The sequence below is a fragment of the Wyeomyia smithii genome, chromosome 1, assembly GCF_029784165.1.
Source record: "Wyeomyia smithii strain HCP4-BCI-WySm-NY-G18 chromosome 1, ASM2978416v1, whole genome shotgun sequence".
In the NCBI taxonomy this organism is placed as follows: Eukaryota; Metazoa; Arthropoda; class Insecta; order Diptera; family Culicidae; genus Wyeomyia; species Wyeomyia smithii.
The window spans coordinates 17,865,118-17,885,045 of record NC_073694.1 but is presented as its reverse complement, the minus strand read 5'-3'; the positions used below and the strand labels follow the sequence as shown (position 1 = coordinate 17,885,045).

At 38.5% G+C, this 19,928-nt stretch overlaps 1 protein-coding gene across 1 annotated transcript in view; it reads right to left on the bottom strand.

Moving 5' to 3' along the window:
• The window catches only part of LOC129718649 (uncharacterized protein DDB_G0283357), a 272,216-nt gene that overhangs the window by 209,283 nt on the left and 43,005 nt on the right, over positions 1-19,928 (bottom strand). The gene's annotated exons all lie outside the window — the stretch shown is intronic.

The following is a 19,928-nucleotide window of genomic DNA, read 5'->3' as shown; positions in this document are numbered from 1 at the left end:
CGCTAAATCAGGAAATCTAAATTCTAAAATACTCAAATTTTTTGATTCTCAAAATAAAAACCTAAATTATTCCACCTAGCGGTCAAACCAGGCCTTTCTCACTTCAACTCATTATTTGTTAAAATAGATTCACACGAATGCTTAAATTTTCAGAAAAATTACACCTTGATAATATTTGCTTGATTTATTCTTCACCTAAATAACAAATTCTTGGTAGCCAACAGTGAAACTATACTGAACATTAAAAACATAACATTCAAACACATATGAAAATAACATGAAATATGTAAATATGTCTCAAATATATGACGCGAATTTTTTTGACGTAGAACTACGTTTTTCTTTAACCTACCACATAGGGATGTAAATAGGAAAACTATTAACGAAAAAGGGACGAAAAATGTCCCTTTTGAAATGCTAATAAATCGGAGTGTTTTCAACCGATTTCCTTGATTCTTTCAGCAATTGATTGGAAAATTATACACGCATATACCCAAATGTAGAAAAGTGTTGATTGATTATGTGAACTATTGTACTATTGAAAACTGTCAAGCCTTGTTGAAACGAAAATAACGCCCTCTGTTTGGTCGCTTGCTGCCTTTCCCTAAAAAGGTCGACAGAATAGTATAACTAGTTAGCCACATCGTAGCGAATTGCGGTAGTAGCAGCAGCGGGTTGCGCCAGTAAACAAATCACATCACGTATCTAAGCAGCAGCGAGGTCGCACCAAACGTCTCGATATGCCAGTTAAGGGCTTCGGTATTCCACCCGCAATAAAGTTTTGCTTTATCTTGGCAACAACACATTCTGTGCTGAATCCAAGAAAACACAATCTGCCGCGGCCGTCTTATTTACGGAATGCGAAAACAGCTTTAACAGATTTTGAACAGCAAAATGTCTTTCTCAAGGCAAATAAACAAGTAATTGAAGCTTAATATTTTTTTGGCAATAACCGAGTGGCAAGACAGCTTTTATCTTATGCTTGGGAGTAACTCTAATTTACTCAATATTACTCCGAAATATCATGATGATTAACATCTTTGATTACCCTGAGAACAAGAGAAATATATGAGCGGTGAGACCGTGTAACATTTATTTTTCACGTTTTCTCAGAAAAACTCAAATTTACTCACTTTTATCTGAGTTACTCTTATGCATGGGAGTTACTCTAATTTACTCAATGTTACTCCGGAATTCTCAGATGATTCACATCTTTGATTACCTTGAGAGCAAGAAATATATATGAACGGTTAGACCGAGCAACATTCATGTGTGTTTTGGGGGGGGGGGGGGGGGGGAGGGGGGGGGGGGATACGAGAGTTACTCAGATTTACTCTTGATTTTTCAGGTTTTCTCAGATAACCTCGAAAAACCTCAACTATTCCTTCACTCACTGTCTCACCCCTCGGCAATAACACAAGCATCCGTGCTGGGTTCTAGCAATCAAATTCTGTCGCGATCAAAATTTTTTTTATTTATTTACCTCATGCCCCCCCCCCCCCCCCCCCCCCTCACTATTGGGACTGCACAAAAGCTGCGATCAACATAACCGATTTTGAACAACAAACTGTCTTTTTCTGTTAGATCGCCTTAACAAAGGTGATTAATTCGACTTTACAGGAATAAATTGAAGTCGATTCAACCAATCAACATGAACAGAATTTTGACGTCTCCCAGCTGCTCAGTTGCAACATGATGCAACACGCAACAGCGAGCAAGCGAAATCGCTTGATATTACAAACCGCTACACGATACGGGTTAAAATCGTTGCGTGTGTGAGAGCACCATCGGTGTTTATTCGCTGTATACAAAAATCAAATGCGAATTGTGGAATAATTCGTCTAAAGAACATTAGAGAATGGTAAAACTGAACAGAAAGGCGTGGCCTATTTCGTAGCAACCTTCGGCTATAAAAGAGTGTTTTTGGTAAAATCAGCTACATTCATTAGTCGGAAGGTAAGCTGGCTTGACCGTCCACAACGTTGACAGCAGTAGCAGCAGATATTAGCGCTCAGCAGTGACAGCGGGTTGCGCCTGTGGCTGCCTTTAAATCAAACAAATCACTTGCCCTGTGGTTGGTCACCATGTCTCAGGAGCAGCGCGGTTATTCTCACTTCTCAGCGTGTGTCGGCAGAATGCCGTTATTGCCCCACACCGAGGCAGCATAAAGGTTGCCATCAGTAAATCCAATTTTAAGCAGCAAAATGCCATTCTTAAGGCAAACAAACAATTATTCGAAGGTTAATCATTTTTTGACAACTCAAGCGAGCAATCTGTGCTGGATACTAGCAATTTACTGAATGTGAAACAGCTTTTACAGCTCGTGTTTTCAGTGTCTTTATTCCCCCACTGTTGAGGCAGCACAAAGCAAGCGTTTTAGACTTACACACTTACAGACTTACAACAATGAATTTGTTAATAGTGTGCGTAGTTCTACGTCAGTTATGCGGTCGTGTCTTGGATACAAACTCCTACTTTTGTGATCGTGGTATAATCGAAACGTCACTGTACTCATATTTAGATTGGACTCGATTGTATACAGACTCGATTATAAATCATTCGATAAAATATCATTTGAGTTTCGATTACTCATAGTAAAATTTTTTATTTATTTCAAATGTGGCCTATTTACACCTTTTGAACTAAGTGTTCAATCATAATAGTTCATCAGTTAACCCTTAACTAGCCTTGTTCATCGGATATCAAGTGTTGTTCTAATCGGTTGTGTAGTTTCTGAAGTAATGAAGTTTCGTGATTTTCACATTTTGATACATTAAATACATTAAATCTCAATGTCCTTAATTTCAAAAATCCACAAACTCCAAAATCTTACAATCTTCAGTTCTTTAAATTTCTACATCAATGGTCTCAGAATGCACAAATAATGATCTTGAAATCTTAAAATCCAGAATGGAAAAATCCAAAAATCGTCATCCCTAAGTCTCGGAATTTTCGTGATGCTCAATCTTTAAAACAAAAATCCAAACTCCTTAATCATAATTTCTAAATCACAACAACATCCAACAAACAACATCCTACAATCGTGATGTGAATGAAATCTTATACTCATAAAATCCTGGAGTCCATATTGTGCATTGCGTTGGGGCAGGATTAACAGAGTTCTTGGTATAAGAGATCGTTCGGGGGCATATATATCCAGGTGGTCGAGGATTTCCGGAGCATCGACTTCATTTAGAATGCAGTTTGCGTCTCGAATCATCGCGACTCAAGAGTTTGCATTCTTAAAAGCCGACAGCGATCAGATAGGCTGGCAAATTTGAGCAATTGCGCCAAGGGAGGAATCTTAGCGGATATCGTACAAATTTACGTTGCACGGATTCAATTCTAGCAATTCAGGAGTTGTGGAATGGACAGACTTTTTTCTAGGAGACAAGACTGTTGAGCCTTAACGTATGCATTAAAAAAATGCACACAAATTGTCGATTTTTCATGGGTTTAGCTTTGCACGCACTAACGAAACAACCCATGCAGCATCAATCATAGTAATCCATGAGTCAGCAGCAAAAAGTTTACTCGAACTCTAACCGCAATGGCGATAACAGTGGAACTACCTCATTCAGAAGTGTGCGCGTTTAAAGGTCGGTACCCCGTCGCGTCAAAAATGGATAACGTGCGATAATTTGTGGACGCCGGATACGCCCGTGTCGGCATCTACAATATCTTGGCACTAATGGACAACAATCAAAGCATCGAAAGAAAGCCTTGCTGCGAACGGCCGGGAATCCTAAGCGACAAGAAGTTTCAATAGATGCAGAAGAGGAAGACCGGGAGAAAAGTGGCTACATCGCTGCGTGCGCTAATTTGGGAGGTTGGTGCCACCGGCCCAGGGCCGGCGTCACACTATTTTCTAAAGTGGGTAGTAGGGAATAGGAAGGGTTCATGGGTGGCCTTCCAGCAGCTGACCAGAAAAATCGCCATAGCGGACGAAAACATGCGTTATTTTCAATTTTCGCGACAAAATTGTTGGGGCAGATCTTACGCTTCAGTTTCCCCCAGAAACTCTAGATGGGTCACACCATCTCCTCCAACGCTTGCTTCGAGTAGTGGGCCGACGGCAGATCCAGCCAGTACACCGCGTTTTCGCCCTCATGGTATTTCTTGATGAACGACGCAACTTTCGGCAGGCACTTCTTTCTATAAATTTACCCGTTCACGGCCAGTCAGCGGTTTTGACATTCCCTTCTCGCTAATTGTCAGCTACAGCAGCACCTTCTTGGGGAAATTGGTGTGTCAAATGATCTTCACCTCGGAGCTCATTTCCTTCGGGGAGAAAGTAAAATACGAAGTGCCCTGCCGGTCGTTGCCATCCATGTTCGCCAGGTAGATTTAACAGTTTGGCCGATGGCACCAAGCTCCCGACCCACTTTTCCCTCGGTTTTCTTCTTAAGCATCCTCTAAAGCTACTTATCGCTCAGGGTCATCGGCCGTTCGGAACCGGTTTTTTGTTCGATGCTTCGATTTTTGTCGAATTGTGCCAGGATATTATAGAGGCCAAAACGTGCGTACCCGGCGTCCACAAAGTGTCACACGATATTCGTTTTTGATGTGGCGGGGTTCGGTTCTTTAAATGCGCACACTTCTGAATGAAGTATTTCAGATTCATGCTGACTCAAGGGTTACTATGATTGATGCTGCATGGGTTGTTTCGTTAGTGCATGTAAAGGTAAACCCATGGAAAATAGACAATTTTTGTGCATTTTTTAATGCAAACTCAAGACTCAACAGTTTTGTCTTCTTGAAAAAAGTCCTCATTCAAAATTTAAAATTAAGTGGACTTCTGGTAAGGCTTCACTTATGCGTTGTTCAGACTACGCCGCATATCACCTGATATCTCTCAGATGATATCGGATATCACCTCGGGTTTTCACACTACAGTCAGATGATATGATTTGACACTTGATTTGGTAATTGAAAAGAATTGAAAACAAAAACAGGTCAAGGCAAAAACAAGACAACAAGACCAATTTAATGAGGATACAGATATCAGCTAGTTGGCTCACACCAACGCGAACTCTCATATGCAATTGTCAAAATTTGCGGGATGACAAGAGCAAAAATATTTTCTTCTTTTTCGCATGCAACGCTAATTTCGAAATTTGTGGGGTTGCATCGAATGTCTTTTGGCTGGATGCCAACTGCTGCAAATCCAGTTTTTATTGGTTTTCGAACATGATATCCGCGATATCATGTAGCCGAGGTGATATCCGATGACAGCTCGATTGTATGAGATATCAGGTAATATGGATGGTGATATAGCCTCGATAGCACGAATCGCCTGATATCAGGTGATATGCGGTGTAGTGTGAACGGGGTATTACAGTAGAGAAAGTCACATTTTTTTGACCAATGAAAAAAATGCACAAGAGTAGCTCTTGAAGTTTTCCCTATTAAAAAAAACCTGGTGAGCATGGATGGTAACGACTGGCAGGGCACTTCGTATTCTACTTCCTCCACAAAGGAAGTGAGCTGCCGAGGTGAAGTTCATTTAACACCAAGTTCATTAAGAAAGTGCTGCTGCGGCTGACAATTAGCGAGAAGGGGATGTGAAAGCCGCTCTTCTTTGACTCCGAACTGGCCGCGAACGGGGAAATTTATAGTAAAAAGTGCCGGCCGGAAGTTACGTCGTTCATCAAGAAATACCATAAGGGCGAAAACGCGGTGTATTGGTGGGATCTGCCGTCCGCCCACTAATCCAAACGTTCCCTAGCTGCGCCCCGTTGAGAGTTTTAAGATCTATTCCAAAATTCCCTGATTGATCGTTTTTTCTAACACGGTCAGCAGAATATTGTACCTAGTTAACCGGTGATGCAACTATGGGCTATTTATATAGCCAGCTTCTGCTCAAATCAATCATTTTACTAATGGAAGGTGGGAAGAACGGTTCCAATTTAGTAGCAGCAGCGTGTAGCTATGTCGGCAACGGCAGCGGTATATCCGATCACTGTTCCAAGAGGATGATTTACTGGGAATTGAATAGACCAGCAGCAGGCAGAGCTGCTCAGGCGGCAATATCATACCTACTACACGCACATTCAAATGATTTTCAGCGCTAAGAAACTAATTTCTTCATTGCAGATTGCTATTTACATAACGTGTGGGATGATTCTCGTTCTGTTGTTATTTTGGTAGCATTTTCTACCATTTTCAGAACTTCAACAGCTGCCCATAGCAAAAAAATCTTAACTACTTTACAATCAAATGTGAGTAGCACATTTTTTTTCATCTCGTATTTCCAAATTTATTTCAAGAAATGCACCGATCTAAGACAGGCTATTGTAATTCTACTGATGTCATTTGAAATTAGGCTTTAAATCGCCAAAAATGCATCTCTCAAAGTCAGAAAAGGCCAAATTACGAAGCGATCCCATGCTTAGCACAATATTGCTGTAAACGGCACTTAAATGGCTGCACAAGCGGATATGGCAAATAATTTGAAATAAAAATAGAAAATAAAAATGAAATAAAAATTATACTCCCAAAACACTGAGAACAGAAAACAATCTGATTACATTTTAAGTTTAGTAAAGCGGGCAATGTATGTAGTTTCGCGGGGATGCGATGATGAACGAGAATAGAATGTGTGACTAGACTTAGAAAAAATTTCCCTCGTCCAGACGGGACTCGAACCCGCAATCTCCGATAAACTCCCACAGGGCAGTGTGTGCAGTTTCATCGCAGCGTGATGGGATGCGGGAGCACAAAAGTAGAGGGTGATTCGACATTGGTCTTAGGAAGAGTTAACCTTACCCAGTAGTTTAATTGGCCAAAACACCTTGCCGGAGACAACGGAGATTGCGGGTTCGAGTCCCGTCTGGACGAGGGAAATTTTTTCTAAGTCTAGTCACACATTCTCTTCTCGTTCATCATCGCATCCCCGCGAAACTACATACATTGCCCGCTTTACTAAACTTAAAATGTAAGTCAATTATGACAAAAAATGAAATTAGTTCGTAAAGTAAATATGATTACAAAACTTATCTTAGAATTTAAAATTTATTTTGCGAAAACGTTTTCCTTGTGCCGTGTCAAATAAATGTTGTGTGAAAAAAAAAAACGTTTTCCAAAGTCATAGTATGTTTAAGTAGAAAATGACTTCGCTTCATGAATATCAGTTTGTTTCGAAGTGAAGCTTATTTACGCAGTTGGTTCACAAACACTCAAAAGTTGACGTTTGATGAAAACAAATCGTAACTTATTGCTTGCATGTCTGAGAAGTAAGATAGTTTACTTAGATCCGCAAGCCTGCATACACACCGCTTACGTTGACTTGCTTTTGCAAAGGCATTGCTTCGATGCAAGTCGGAAATGATGCAAGAATTTGAATGCTGTATGGTTACAACCAGGAGCTCTGGCACGTCATATCGTAAATATCATTTTACGTCTTTTCCCTTAGATTTCTAGTGAATATAAAGTTAAAGCATAAGTGGTTGAGATTATACGACAGAAAGTTTAGGCTTAACTCCTACATTATTAGTTGTTCTTTGATCACGTGATTACTCGAGCAATAATTTTGTTTTACCGCTATTAATTTGTGTTCGCTAGATCATATTTGTGTGCACATCCTAAACCCAAAACCATATTATTATCATCGTTCACGGTCGAGCACAATTTCCCGTTAATGGCCTGCTCCGCTATACGATTTCATCCCTAGAATATCGAAAGCCGGGGGTTAATGTGCCTTTCACCGCCGCCGGAGTGGTCATTTTGTGAAACAACCGAAGATATCTACTTCCAGTCCATTGAACCACGACTGTCGGGTTGATTGATTTAATTACCCACACATGTGTTTTCAGTCTACCGCACTATTCCCTGAGTAAATAGATATCCCGAAGCGCAGTCGAACCGGAACGGAACGGATGGCTAATTTCAATTGACCTCTCCGTTTTCCGGGCAGAGAGAAAGGGAAAGAGATTTACACGCGAGAGAGTTTGTGTTACATTTCAATTATTCATTTGTCGGCGTTCGGGATCGTCTGCAAGAAATGACCACCTCCTTCCCTGGTCTGGTCAAAAGCCGGGGAGTTAAATGGATCAATAACGAAAACATCGCCATTTTTTTCATGCCAGCTCGGTTGAGACTCCCTTTTGATAGACCTAGAGTTTGTGGCCTTTCAATTAGGCTGCTACCGACCGAACCAATATTTTACACTTCCGGATTCCGTTGGGGGGAGCACAGAAGAAGAGACGAAGCTAAAAAAATGTGAACTCGAGTAAAAATCAATTTATTATACCGCGGAAAAATCTGGAGGGGGTGAAGTGTGGGTTAGGCCATCATTCTTCATCGAAAGTACAATATTCTTCCTACTTTCACTGCTTTTCCATGTAGGACACTGGATAACGCCGTGGATGGTGGAGGCGATATGGCAGGTTATAAACGAAATGATGAATTGTGGACGCAGCTGAACTGTGGTCCGTAGGGGTGTGTTCTGCATTCAGCGCGCGGATAGTTGAGTTTTTTCTTTCATATTTATTCCGCTGGAAGTTTCGATGGGGTACGGGGGCGAATTCTATCCGATGTGAAAAATAACCGAGTTACTGACGTGAAAAGCATAGAGCCATGTGTTCCCCCTTTTTTATCATCAACATCCTGTAGAATGAGCATCAAAACCCCGCTTCCTTTTAAGGCTAGACACGCCAGTGGGTGAGACCTTTGGCATTCCGCAGTGTTTAATTTAACGACTATCGTAAAGCTTATACTAAATTATACTAATTAACTACCCATAAAGCTCAGTAAATCGTGTTTATACCCAGAATAAAGTAATTTTAGTTAACCGTGTATGTTCGAGGAGCGAACAAAAATAAAAAAAAAGAACTGATCATTCATTTTTTCCAATCATTGTACAATCTTCTTCGCTCTTAGTCGGATGACATTTTAATAGTCTTTTTTCCTGTATCCTACATTACTTCAGCACCGTTATTGCTTCGAAGAAGCTGCTTCTGGTTAGTATTCACGATTTTACTGCTATTCGTGCAGTTTTTCTGCGAATTTTTTTAACTGCGCTCCGTTAGGTAGGTAGCAGCAAAAATGACTAATCGTCAGCAACCGAGACGATTAAGTAGGTCAGCGGTACTTGTGGGAAAAAACAATTTGCAGATAGAGCAGTTTTTCGCATTGCCTCCTTTGTTGGGATGCGTCCCGAACCGTGTAAAACAATATTGGCAACACTTTCTTTCGAGCTTCATCATAACTTTTCCCTCGCTAAACTTTGCTTGGAATTTTGTTCAGAAATTAGAAACCTTTCCCATCGCCCGAAAAAGTAAGTTTGAAAATCGTCCTAAACATTCTTGTACGATTCAATAGAACAATTTCAAACCACTTCCTGCCGCTTTTTTTACGTGCGGTTCTCGGTAGCAGCTAGAGTTGCCTCCGAAGCACGTTTACAATCAATTAACAAACGATTGTAGTTTTCAGCACAACCCAATCCATCATTCCGGGGGTTGGTTGTTTTTCATATACCAAACGACAGTCAATGGGGGGAAAATACGTGCTCAAGACCACGTTTTTTTCGCCGGCTATAACTATAGCGCTAGCAAAAGTATTATTATTCACTGTTGACATTTGCTAATGAATAATGCAGCGCCACCGTTCGAAAGTGGCAACTCGCGGTTGGTCTTCTATAGAGTGTATATTGACAAATAACGCTGTTATTGTTCGGGATATAGGACGGGCTTATTCAGGATTACAAACCAAAAAAAAAACAACACAAATTCAAGCACGAGCAACGAACAAACAATAACCACTGTATGCGATCATAACGTATTTATTGCTACATTATCAAAGAGTCACGGGAAAACCGTTCTGTTTTTCGACTCGCGACTCGCAATGGCATTTCGCGAAAACCACACAAAACGACGGTGATGCATGAGCTCAATTTCTGCCGGTTGTGAAGTGTGTGTGTGTATGCACACTTCAAGCTAGAGAACATATTTTCTCGAACTCGATTTTTGACACATTCGTGGAAAGCGAAGGTGAACGAACTTTTTTTGTGAGAGAGAAAAAAACCAACAGCAGGCGTTGCTTTTTGTGTCTTAACTAGCGTTTCGCTGAATACTTTGTTATTGTTTGCGTTTTCAGCAGGCACGACACGGAGCAGGCACGGTCGTTGTTTTCGTTAGCCTTATAATAAACTACTTTTGCCCATGGAATATAGTAAACGGCAGTTAAGTGGGTTAATGTGCACAACTTATGCCAGGCGTCAACAAAATGACAATTGATCTATATTTTGCAGCAAATGAGTTCTTTATGTTCAATGCTAATAAACCGGTTGATAGAAATTCCGAAATTAAAAATTATAACTACTCTTTAGAGGTTTTGAAAATGAGTGATTTTTATGTATTTTTGAGCATTTTCAATATTGAAAAAGTTATCAAATCTCGCGGAATCCGATCATATAATCTTCGGGGGAATGGAAGTTCATATAATCACGAACACATCCTTGCTAATAGCTCATCCGGTAACGATGATGATGGTCCCACCTCATACCCCTACATCGGTTTGAGCTGGTCGATTTATCTAAGTAAGATATTATATAGAGTCATACAATGTAACCAGTTGACAAACAAATAACGGACTGGTTATCAATACAGACATAGTAACCCTTCAAAAGAATACCAATAATTTGAAAATAAATAAAAAATAAACGATTTTTCAATAACATTGATCCAAGGCTCATCCAGAACGTTTCCAAACCGAAAATTATCTGGACTTGGTTAGGAATTGAACCTAACATTTAGGAGCGTTAACTAATCAGAATTGGTTCTGGATAACGATCTAGAACTACGAGAGAGATCCTATGACACTATAATTCCCGATAACGAGCTCTACAGTCCACAGGCAAACCCAAGCCTTTTCAGTTTTTTTCTCCGAACCCTTTTTTTAAATCGTAAAAGCAAATAAATTAAGAAAATAATAACTTAATGTACCCAAAAAAATTAGAAAAAAAGTTTAAATTTCACAATCTTCGTCATTAATTTACAAAAAATTCTATATAATCTATCTACAAGACAGACTTTTTGTGTGAAATACAAAGCCTTTTAAACTCCGCCATTGTTGCTGAACGTTTTACTTGTCTTGGCATCGAATTGAAAAAGTTTATTCCTTTGTACAACAGAGAGTTCTGTGATCTTCCGAATAAAAAATGTGGTGTTCTAGCATCATCCGCGTTTCTAGCGTTGTACCTATGAAAATCACTTCCTCTATCAATTCGATCACACAAATAGCGAGGCAGCATATTATTCAAAATCTTATATAGAAACACCATTGTCAAAAAATATACTCTTTGCTTCACAGAAAGCCATTGCAATGCGTCCAGCATAAAACTCGAGGAAGTGTATCTATTACATCTTAATATTAATCGCATTACTTTATTTTGTAAGCGCTGCAGTCTCAACATTTGTGTATTGTTTGCAAGAAATATTATGGATGAACAAAAATCTATATGTGGTGAAATGATTGACTTATAAAGACTAATTTTACTACTAACAGTCAATTCATTTTTCAAACGGCACAAAATACCGTATTTTTTCGCCATTTTCTTGATGACATTATCTATGTGAGACTTGAAAGTTAATTTGTCATCAATAATAACTCCAAGATACTTTAATTCATTTACGCGATCAATCGTCTCACCATCAATTACAATGTTTACGTCTGGTCTGGAGTTGGCAGAAGAAATAATCAAGTACTGTGTTTTACTAACATTCAATTTAAGCTGTTTAAACTTTAACCAATTCGCCAGATAATGTAAATCTTGATTCAAAAGTGCAACAATATCGTTTAGATTTTTCGCTGCAATGAACAGAACAGTATCATCGGCAAATAAATTTATATCGCAAAACCGTAAAACTCGCTTCATGTCATTAATATAAATTATGAACAAAATGGGCCCCAAAACACTTCCTTGCGGTACACCAAGTGTATTAGTAATGGAATCCGATTCAAAATCATTAAAACGAGTCTTCTGAGTTCTAGCACACAAATAGCTTTCAAACCATTTATATGCTGTCCCTACGATACCAAAGCGCTCCAAGGTTTGCAACAATAAGGGCCTAGAAATTGTTTCAAAAGCGCGTTTTAGATCCAAAAATACAGCAAGAATAGTTTCTTTAGCCTCGATTTTTTCTTTCCATTTTGCTAACACCAGATTCAATGCAGACTCACAAGAGTGCCCCTCTCGATAACCTGATTGCTCTGGAATTAGCAAATCATTACGATTTAAATAATCCATCAGCTGGCCTTTTACAACAAGTTCTAATATTTTCTCTAATGTGTGCAACATGTTAATGGGACGGAACTCTTCGGCTTTATCCGTCCCAGTAATCTTGGGGATAGGAACCACAAGTGATTCCTTCCAAACTTTAGGCACGTGCCCTGTTTGCAGTGATTCATTAATAAGGTCCAGCAGATCGTGTCCAATGACATGAAAGCAATCTTGTATTACTTTTGCGTTGACATTGTCGATACCAGCCGATCTCTCCAAAGAAAAACAAATATCTTTCAACTCTGCAAAAGTAATAGGATGAAAACCATCAAAGCTACAGTTATTATTGATCGGCTGTATTATCTCGTCCGGCTCATTGACCAAATCAATGCTTTGATTTATCGATTGAACACTGTTAACGAAATAATTGTTAAATTTATTTACTATTACTCGCGCCGATTGTTCTTCTAAGCCATTAAAAGTTATGGATTGCGGGCTACAATCTTTACTTTTCATTAGTTTCTTCAAAATTTTCCATAACTGTTTGCTGTTATTTTGAAGTTGATCAATCTTCCGCTGTATATATTCACACCGAGCCTTTTTCAAGGCACGTGAATACATGTTACGCGCCGCGGTGTACCTATACCAATCATCGTTACTGTTACTTCTGTAAAAGACGAGTGTTGAATTTAACAGATTCCTTGGCGTAAATAGCAACCCTTCCAGTATGTCTGGAGTGTGAAAGGCAAAAAGCAACTTTGTAACCCGGTATGTTATATTGATCGAATGCATCAGCTTCTACTATATGAGTTTCAGCCAGCAATACTAACATCGGACGTGTTGTTTCCACAAAATGCCGCAATGCGGCATAATTTGTAGATAAACCAGCAATATTTAGATAAACTATCTCTCGCTTCCTCTCACATTGCATTTGCTTCAGCTGCTATTTACTTAACAACATGTTGCTTTTTCTTTTTTCAAACAGTCTCCGATATACCGGACACTGCGTGCTTAATGCTGGATGTTTTACGTCCAAGTTCAAATGAAATTCTTTCTTAGATTTTAAACAATTTACGCAGTCGATGAGCATTCCGATGTCTTATGTAGTCCGCTACACTTGGAGCATGTTTCAGGATTAACACACTCTGTGCTTTTATGACCAAATTCTACATTTAAAGCAACGTAAAACATTGACGGCCTCTTGAATCGAACACCTATCCCACCCAATGTTTACTTTACCAGCGGTCATCAAGTGGTTAAAAGTGTCCTTATCAACTTCAATAATAGTGTTATACTTATTATATTTGAAGCTTGAATTTACAAATTGAGCAATAACTTTGACTTCATTGATATTGAGGTCTTCATTTTGACTTTTTAACAAGTCAATAAAGACTTCGGTGGAATATGGATCACTCATTCCCACAATTTTCAACTTAGGCTTAGCGGTTGTAGGAATAACAGCATTATATTTTTCACCTAAATTGCTTTCAATGTCCTTTTTCACGACTTCAATGTTATCCCCTGTTGCACACTCAGTCCACTCAGTAACTGTTGCACACTCAGTAACGTCCGGATTGACATTTGCGACCCGTTTGAAAAATGTTGTTTTTGATAAATTTTGACGTTAAGTGTTGGCGCTCGATGCATAGAATTAATAATCCGGGTAAATAACGCTCCGGCTTTTTCCATTTTACGCAGGCATCGTATAATCGGTAAGCATCAAATTGAAAATTCGAATTGAAAATATTTTGCCACATCATTTTTCTGGTAAATTCTTCGATTTGCACGAGCGTATTACTTCATCTGCTCACTAACACTAATGGAGACACATTAGGCTATGTAAATGTAAACACTAAGTTGTGTGTGTGATATTTGGAGTTACTCTTTGATACAATAATCGAACCAACTATAAAAGGTCAATGTGTTTTTACCTGGAAGGGAGAAACGGATACGAAGCTGTGTGAGCGTCAAAATGAACCAGAATGAGCTGTCATTGACTGTCAATTTGAACCAAGGAAAAATAAGCATTTTTTTGCGATAAGTACTGTTATAACTGAAAGGTATCGCGTTGCTCGAAAAAAAATTCATCGCAAACAGTTTTTGTATTCATTGTCATTTTACAAAAAAAAATTCATTTGTTTTTACGTAAAATAATAAATTTCATAAGCTTTAAGTAATAATCATGCTAGCGTACTTCGATTATCAAACTTTCGCTTCTCATGATTTAAGGCTTTGGTTACAATTTCGAACACACTTTATCACGGTCAAACTTGAAACTTTGAAAAAACTTTTATACAATGGCAAATTGAAGGAAACACAGACTCGAAAAATTAGTCTGAGATATTTGCACATTCAGTATTCCTTTGTTTGAGTCATGTATGCGTTACAGCAAGAAGATAGTTACACGCTATCAGAAAACGACGCATGTGCGTGTTCTCTGTTTTGAGTGTAGTATTCGTTTCTCCCTCCCAGGTTTTTACCATTGTAGAAAACAAGTCTTTAACTGAGCTTTGAGTTAGCTTCTTACAGTTTGCAAACAAATTACTAGTTCCATTACATAAGTTCCGAACAATTGCCTGTTTAGACATGAGTACTGTTGAACGTAAGTTTAATCGAGTCAGTCATTTGTATATTATTAAGTGCAATTTTCAGCAAGTTCATCATTGTATTATTTTGTTTGTTCTAAATGACCCTAGTTGTCAATATACTGAGAATCTAAGATCATAGGTTTCATTCGCTTACATTTTTTACGGCTTTGTTTCTAGATTATAGTGAAGGCCATAAATCATGGTTATCGTGGTTATATCATAAAGTTAAAATTTCAAACAAATTAAAAATAAATAGTACCAAATAACTGTGAAAACTGATGTACAAATTTTTAATAAGCATGTTTTTAACAGCGAAGCAAAAATGCCGGTCGTGGATATCACATATATTATATATGTATGTATGTTAGTTCTTTGTCTTTCCTAAGCTTCATAATTTACGTAAAATCGTTGTATATACGTTCTATCTTTCTATTCTGTAAAAGAAGAGAATTAAATTTATTAATATCAAATTCCAAAATTGGAATTCGGGTTATTCGAACTTATTTTGCATCTGATCATTCCGAAATCATTTATTTCCACTTTTCACTCAAATATTACCCAAAACATTGCTAAATAGCAGCGAAAATAATTTTGGCTAGGTTTTCACTCGAATTACTCCTCTGTGCAGCGTGTGTATCATGCATATATTGTTGAACTTTCTTCTTGTTTCCAGCATGTAATGGAAGAAAACAAGAATAAATATACGGCAAACAATTTCGAAGGAGCTGTGACTGAGGTGCGCAAGGGAAAGTCGTACCGGGAAGCTCCGAGAGGATCCGGCGTTCCGGTTAATACGACAAGGGGTGCCGCAACGAAACGCTACGAAAATTGCACTATTTCAGCTGATATAAAAAAATAGTAAACCGTGTGAAACTTTAGGAACGAATTGATCCTCAAAATATATTTATTCGTAAATTTAAATAAATTATAAATAAAAGATGTTCATTTTTGTACTTATTTTTGTGATTCATTGCTGTATGGATCCAGTCTATATCACGTGTGTGCGGATTTCGATTCAAAAATTGTTCTATTTAAACATGATTTTCTCGAATTTCGGAGTGATTTCAATCATTTTGCTTGAAAATAATGATAAGTAGACCTATAAGTAAACATGTCAGTTTAAAGCAATATGTGATTTCTTGATTTAATATTGACAGTCGAAGATTATCATGTGCTTAGGTGTACGGATTTCGATCCAGCACGGTATCAGAAGTATCAGAATGAAGTCTTTACGAAGACTCCCGCTGACCCGTTGAATCTGATGATAGAAACCCATTTGAATTTGAAACCATCTGAAATAGAAGATGTCTCAACTTCAAATATGTTTGACGAAATTTTCCGTCGACCAGAGTGGAAAAAGCCTTGAGATCTTTCCAGCCTTTCAATTCTGCAGGTGTTGACCGAGTGTTTCCTGCGCTGCTTCAGAGGGTGAGGCAACCCTGATACCGTTACTAAGGAAGAGTGTTAAGGCTAGTCTAAGATTTAACTACATTCCGTCGGAATGGAGGTCAGTGCGGTTTATTTCAATACCAAGAACGGGTAATAGAGACAGAAATAACCCCGAATCTTTCAGACCCATAAGCTTGTCTTCGATCCTGCTGAATACAAAGGATGCATGGATACCCTTTATCTTAATTTCAATTTGCGTATGAAGAATTACAGCGGCATTACGAGCCTTTATTAAGTACAAAGCAACGTCATACTACGATAATCTGCCTATAGAACTTCGTTTACACATGCATCTTATCGTCTTTTGCATTCTCTTTTACCCCGATCCGACTGACGACGATCTGGCGGGAGCTATCTGTAAACCCTAGATTTTAAGTTTCCTATTTGCAAATTTCGTTAAAATAATATTTCAGTCTAGTTTTGATATTCAAGTAAGCAGGTTGTCTCAGACCGAAGCTGAAGAAACCATAATTCCTTTCTGCTGCATCGAAGTTATTTGAGATAGTTGTAAGCAACTTTATTCTTGCACGGGCAAAGTGATTTATGCCCTCTGCTCAACATGGTTTTATGCCTGGCCGATCCGTTTGTACAAATCTGCTGGAATTCACGTCACCTTGAATCTCTCACATTGAACAAAAGGCGCAGGTTGATAATATTTACACCGATTTGAAAGCAACATTTGAAAACTAATGGAATGGCGCAGTTCTTTTTGTGTGATAGAACTCTTGTGTGCAGATTGGTTCCATTTTTCCGTCCCAGTTAACCGACGTTTCTGGTGTTCCTCACAGCAGCAATTTAGGACCACTTTTGTTCATTTTATTTTTCAACGACATCGTCTTGAAACTTGGAGCCGGTTTCAAATTAGTGTATGCTGACGATCTAAAATTATACTTAGCAGTTCAATCTGTTGATGATTGCAAAGGTTTACAACCGCTGTTGGATACGTTTGTTGATTGGTGTCGACGAAATAGGCTTGCCCAAGGACGGAAAAAATCACTCACTTTGAGAATTACTTCCGATTTTGTATCGCAAAGAATACTTCTGTTTCTTTTCATTCATCAAAATTGATACGGCTGCTTGGTTACAGTTATGAAAAAGAATCGTCAATCGATAATTACAGAGGATCACTTCCGAAAATTTTCATTTTCTGAGAACGAAAATCTCTCACCGATTTTATTCAGTTCAATAATTTTATGCCGAAAATTTCGCTGTGATATTCAATATTGAATCGATGTTATGCAATGATGCACATTATAAAGATTTGTCTAACAATGCTATAAAATTGGACTCATAATAATGATAATGATTTTGCAATACTCTTAAAATATACACTCGTTTTGTAAATCATAATTTTTTTAAGTATTGGAAAGTAACAAACCTGTTTCTCGTTTACTCTCTAATGTATTCCTTGGTCGAAGACTCCCTAGTGTAAGGCAATTAAAATCCCAATCTCGTATGTACAGGATATTACAGTAACACTTTCCGATATATATGCTCTCTGGAACCTGTGTAATGCGCCCCGGCTACAGTACCTATGTCTAGACTGCGATACCTAGAAGACAATACCCTGTAGAATATCATGGCATTGCTTTCCGTTTTGCTACATTGTTTTAAAAGAAAAAAATAGCCTCTCCGTTTGCGTCTGTTGTACAGATACACGTGTGAAATCGAAGGCGCGAAACGAAACAAACAAATCTAAATAATCGCAAGTAAAAATTTTTCACCACGTAGGTATTCTTTTGAAATTATCGAAAGCGATAGCGAATCAGTCTAGACTACTGATTGATACCTAATCACTTGAACGATTTTTTTCCATCCTTGGGTTTGTCTTTAGTGTTTCTAAATGTCACACACTTAAAACTGGTTCTTGAGCTCGGCAAAATCAAATACCGAGTTTACTCGGTAAACTGCGATTTTACTGATATTTCAGCACAAATAAGTCGTTTACCGACACACGTCAAACCATTCCACTGAGATCTCGTCAAGAAAAGTCAAGTTGGCGAATTTCGGCAAAATTTTTAGCTGAATTTATCGTCAAACATATTTTATACCGAGATCAGTTAAAACATTGGGGCTTATTACGGGAGTCACTTCACGGTGAAGTGACAACCGTAATAGGCATGGTGAAAGTGATTCCCATTTGATTTGCACGCGTCTTTTTTCACCGTGAGATTTTTTCACTCCGTTCTCACCGTGAGGTGACATCCGTAATAAGCCCCATTGCCGGAATATCGGTTTCAATAACCGAGCTTCGGAAACACTGGTAGCTCACGTTAACTTGCCTGTCGCCATTTTCTTTTTCAAATTTATTCAACCACACAGCAAGCGTAGAAAAGATTATAAACTCGTGCGAAAGTGAAGGTTAAAAAATAAGAATAGTAAAGCAACGCAATTGACACGATTCTGCAGAAACTTGAACAGGCGGATGTGAGATTATTTAATATATTCCGTAAGTATGGTATTAGTTCTCTTTTATTTTCAGAACGAAAGTCCTTCGATTGTTTGTTTTTTTTTTTTGTAAGGAATCTGTTTTTGGCTACGTTGTTAAGCTCCAACGACATATAAATACTCATATCCGGAACAAGCATTTTTCTCCTGACCGTATTTTTTATGACTGTACTTTTCCCAAGTGCAGATTGCGATATAATCTCTTCCGGTCTTTGAAGCGTCACATTCTTCAACAGCATCCGGTCAACCAAACCGTCGCCTCCAATTTAGATGCAGAAGAGCAGCACACGCTACCTACATATTACTCGGTTATTGATAGCGCACCCAACTCAATAACAGATACAGATAAAATAAATGAGAGTACTTCTCAAGCTACCGTTTCGGTTCAGGAATTCGCGATGTTTACTCCTTGTTTAGCCCGAATCAAGGAATCTATTTCTCTTGCCATTTGTCGTTTGTCAAAAGATGTGTCGCTTCCTCAAGTGAAAATAGGAGAAATGATTGATGTATGTAGACTGATCGTGCAAATGCTTACAGAATATTACCAGTTTCAAGCTGTTCAGTTCCTAACAAAAAAGGACATTGATCAGACCTCAGCAGAAACCTTGGCCTTCCTCAACTGCTTCTGTATACCAGATTTGTTTTCTTCCGTTTCAACTTTTTCAAAACAATCGAAATTCTTGAGCCATTGGTAAATGACCTTAAAAAACTTGAAAAAGGAGTAACTGTGTACTACGGAACCGAAAAATACGAGTTGAGAGCAGTTGTGACGGTTTTCTGCGCGAAACACACGCGATTCACGAGGTTTTTGGGCTGCTTGGCCCTATGGCTAACCACTTTTGCAGAATCGGTACAATTTCTAGACCCGAATTTCACAAAGATCCATTCCAAACTTCTCCTATGAGAACTAAGGAATGGTATCAAGAGAGCTTAAGTAAAGTGAGAAGTGGAGAAATCACTTCTTCTGAATGTGGTTTGAAGCTAGATGAATGTATTTTAAATTATCTCGAGAACTTTCATGTATGTGAAAACTTTTCGCTGGACACAATGCATGACATCGCTGAAGGGCTCATTCCGACTACAATTCAACTGGTACTAAGCCATTATTATAAGCAAAAAGAGCTAGGAATGGCCACAGATGTTATAAACCAGCATATACATTTGTTTGCTTATGGCTACATTGATAAAAAGAATCGACCATGTGCAAATCTTACCAATGAAAT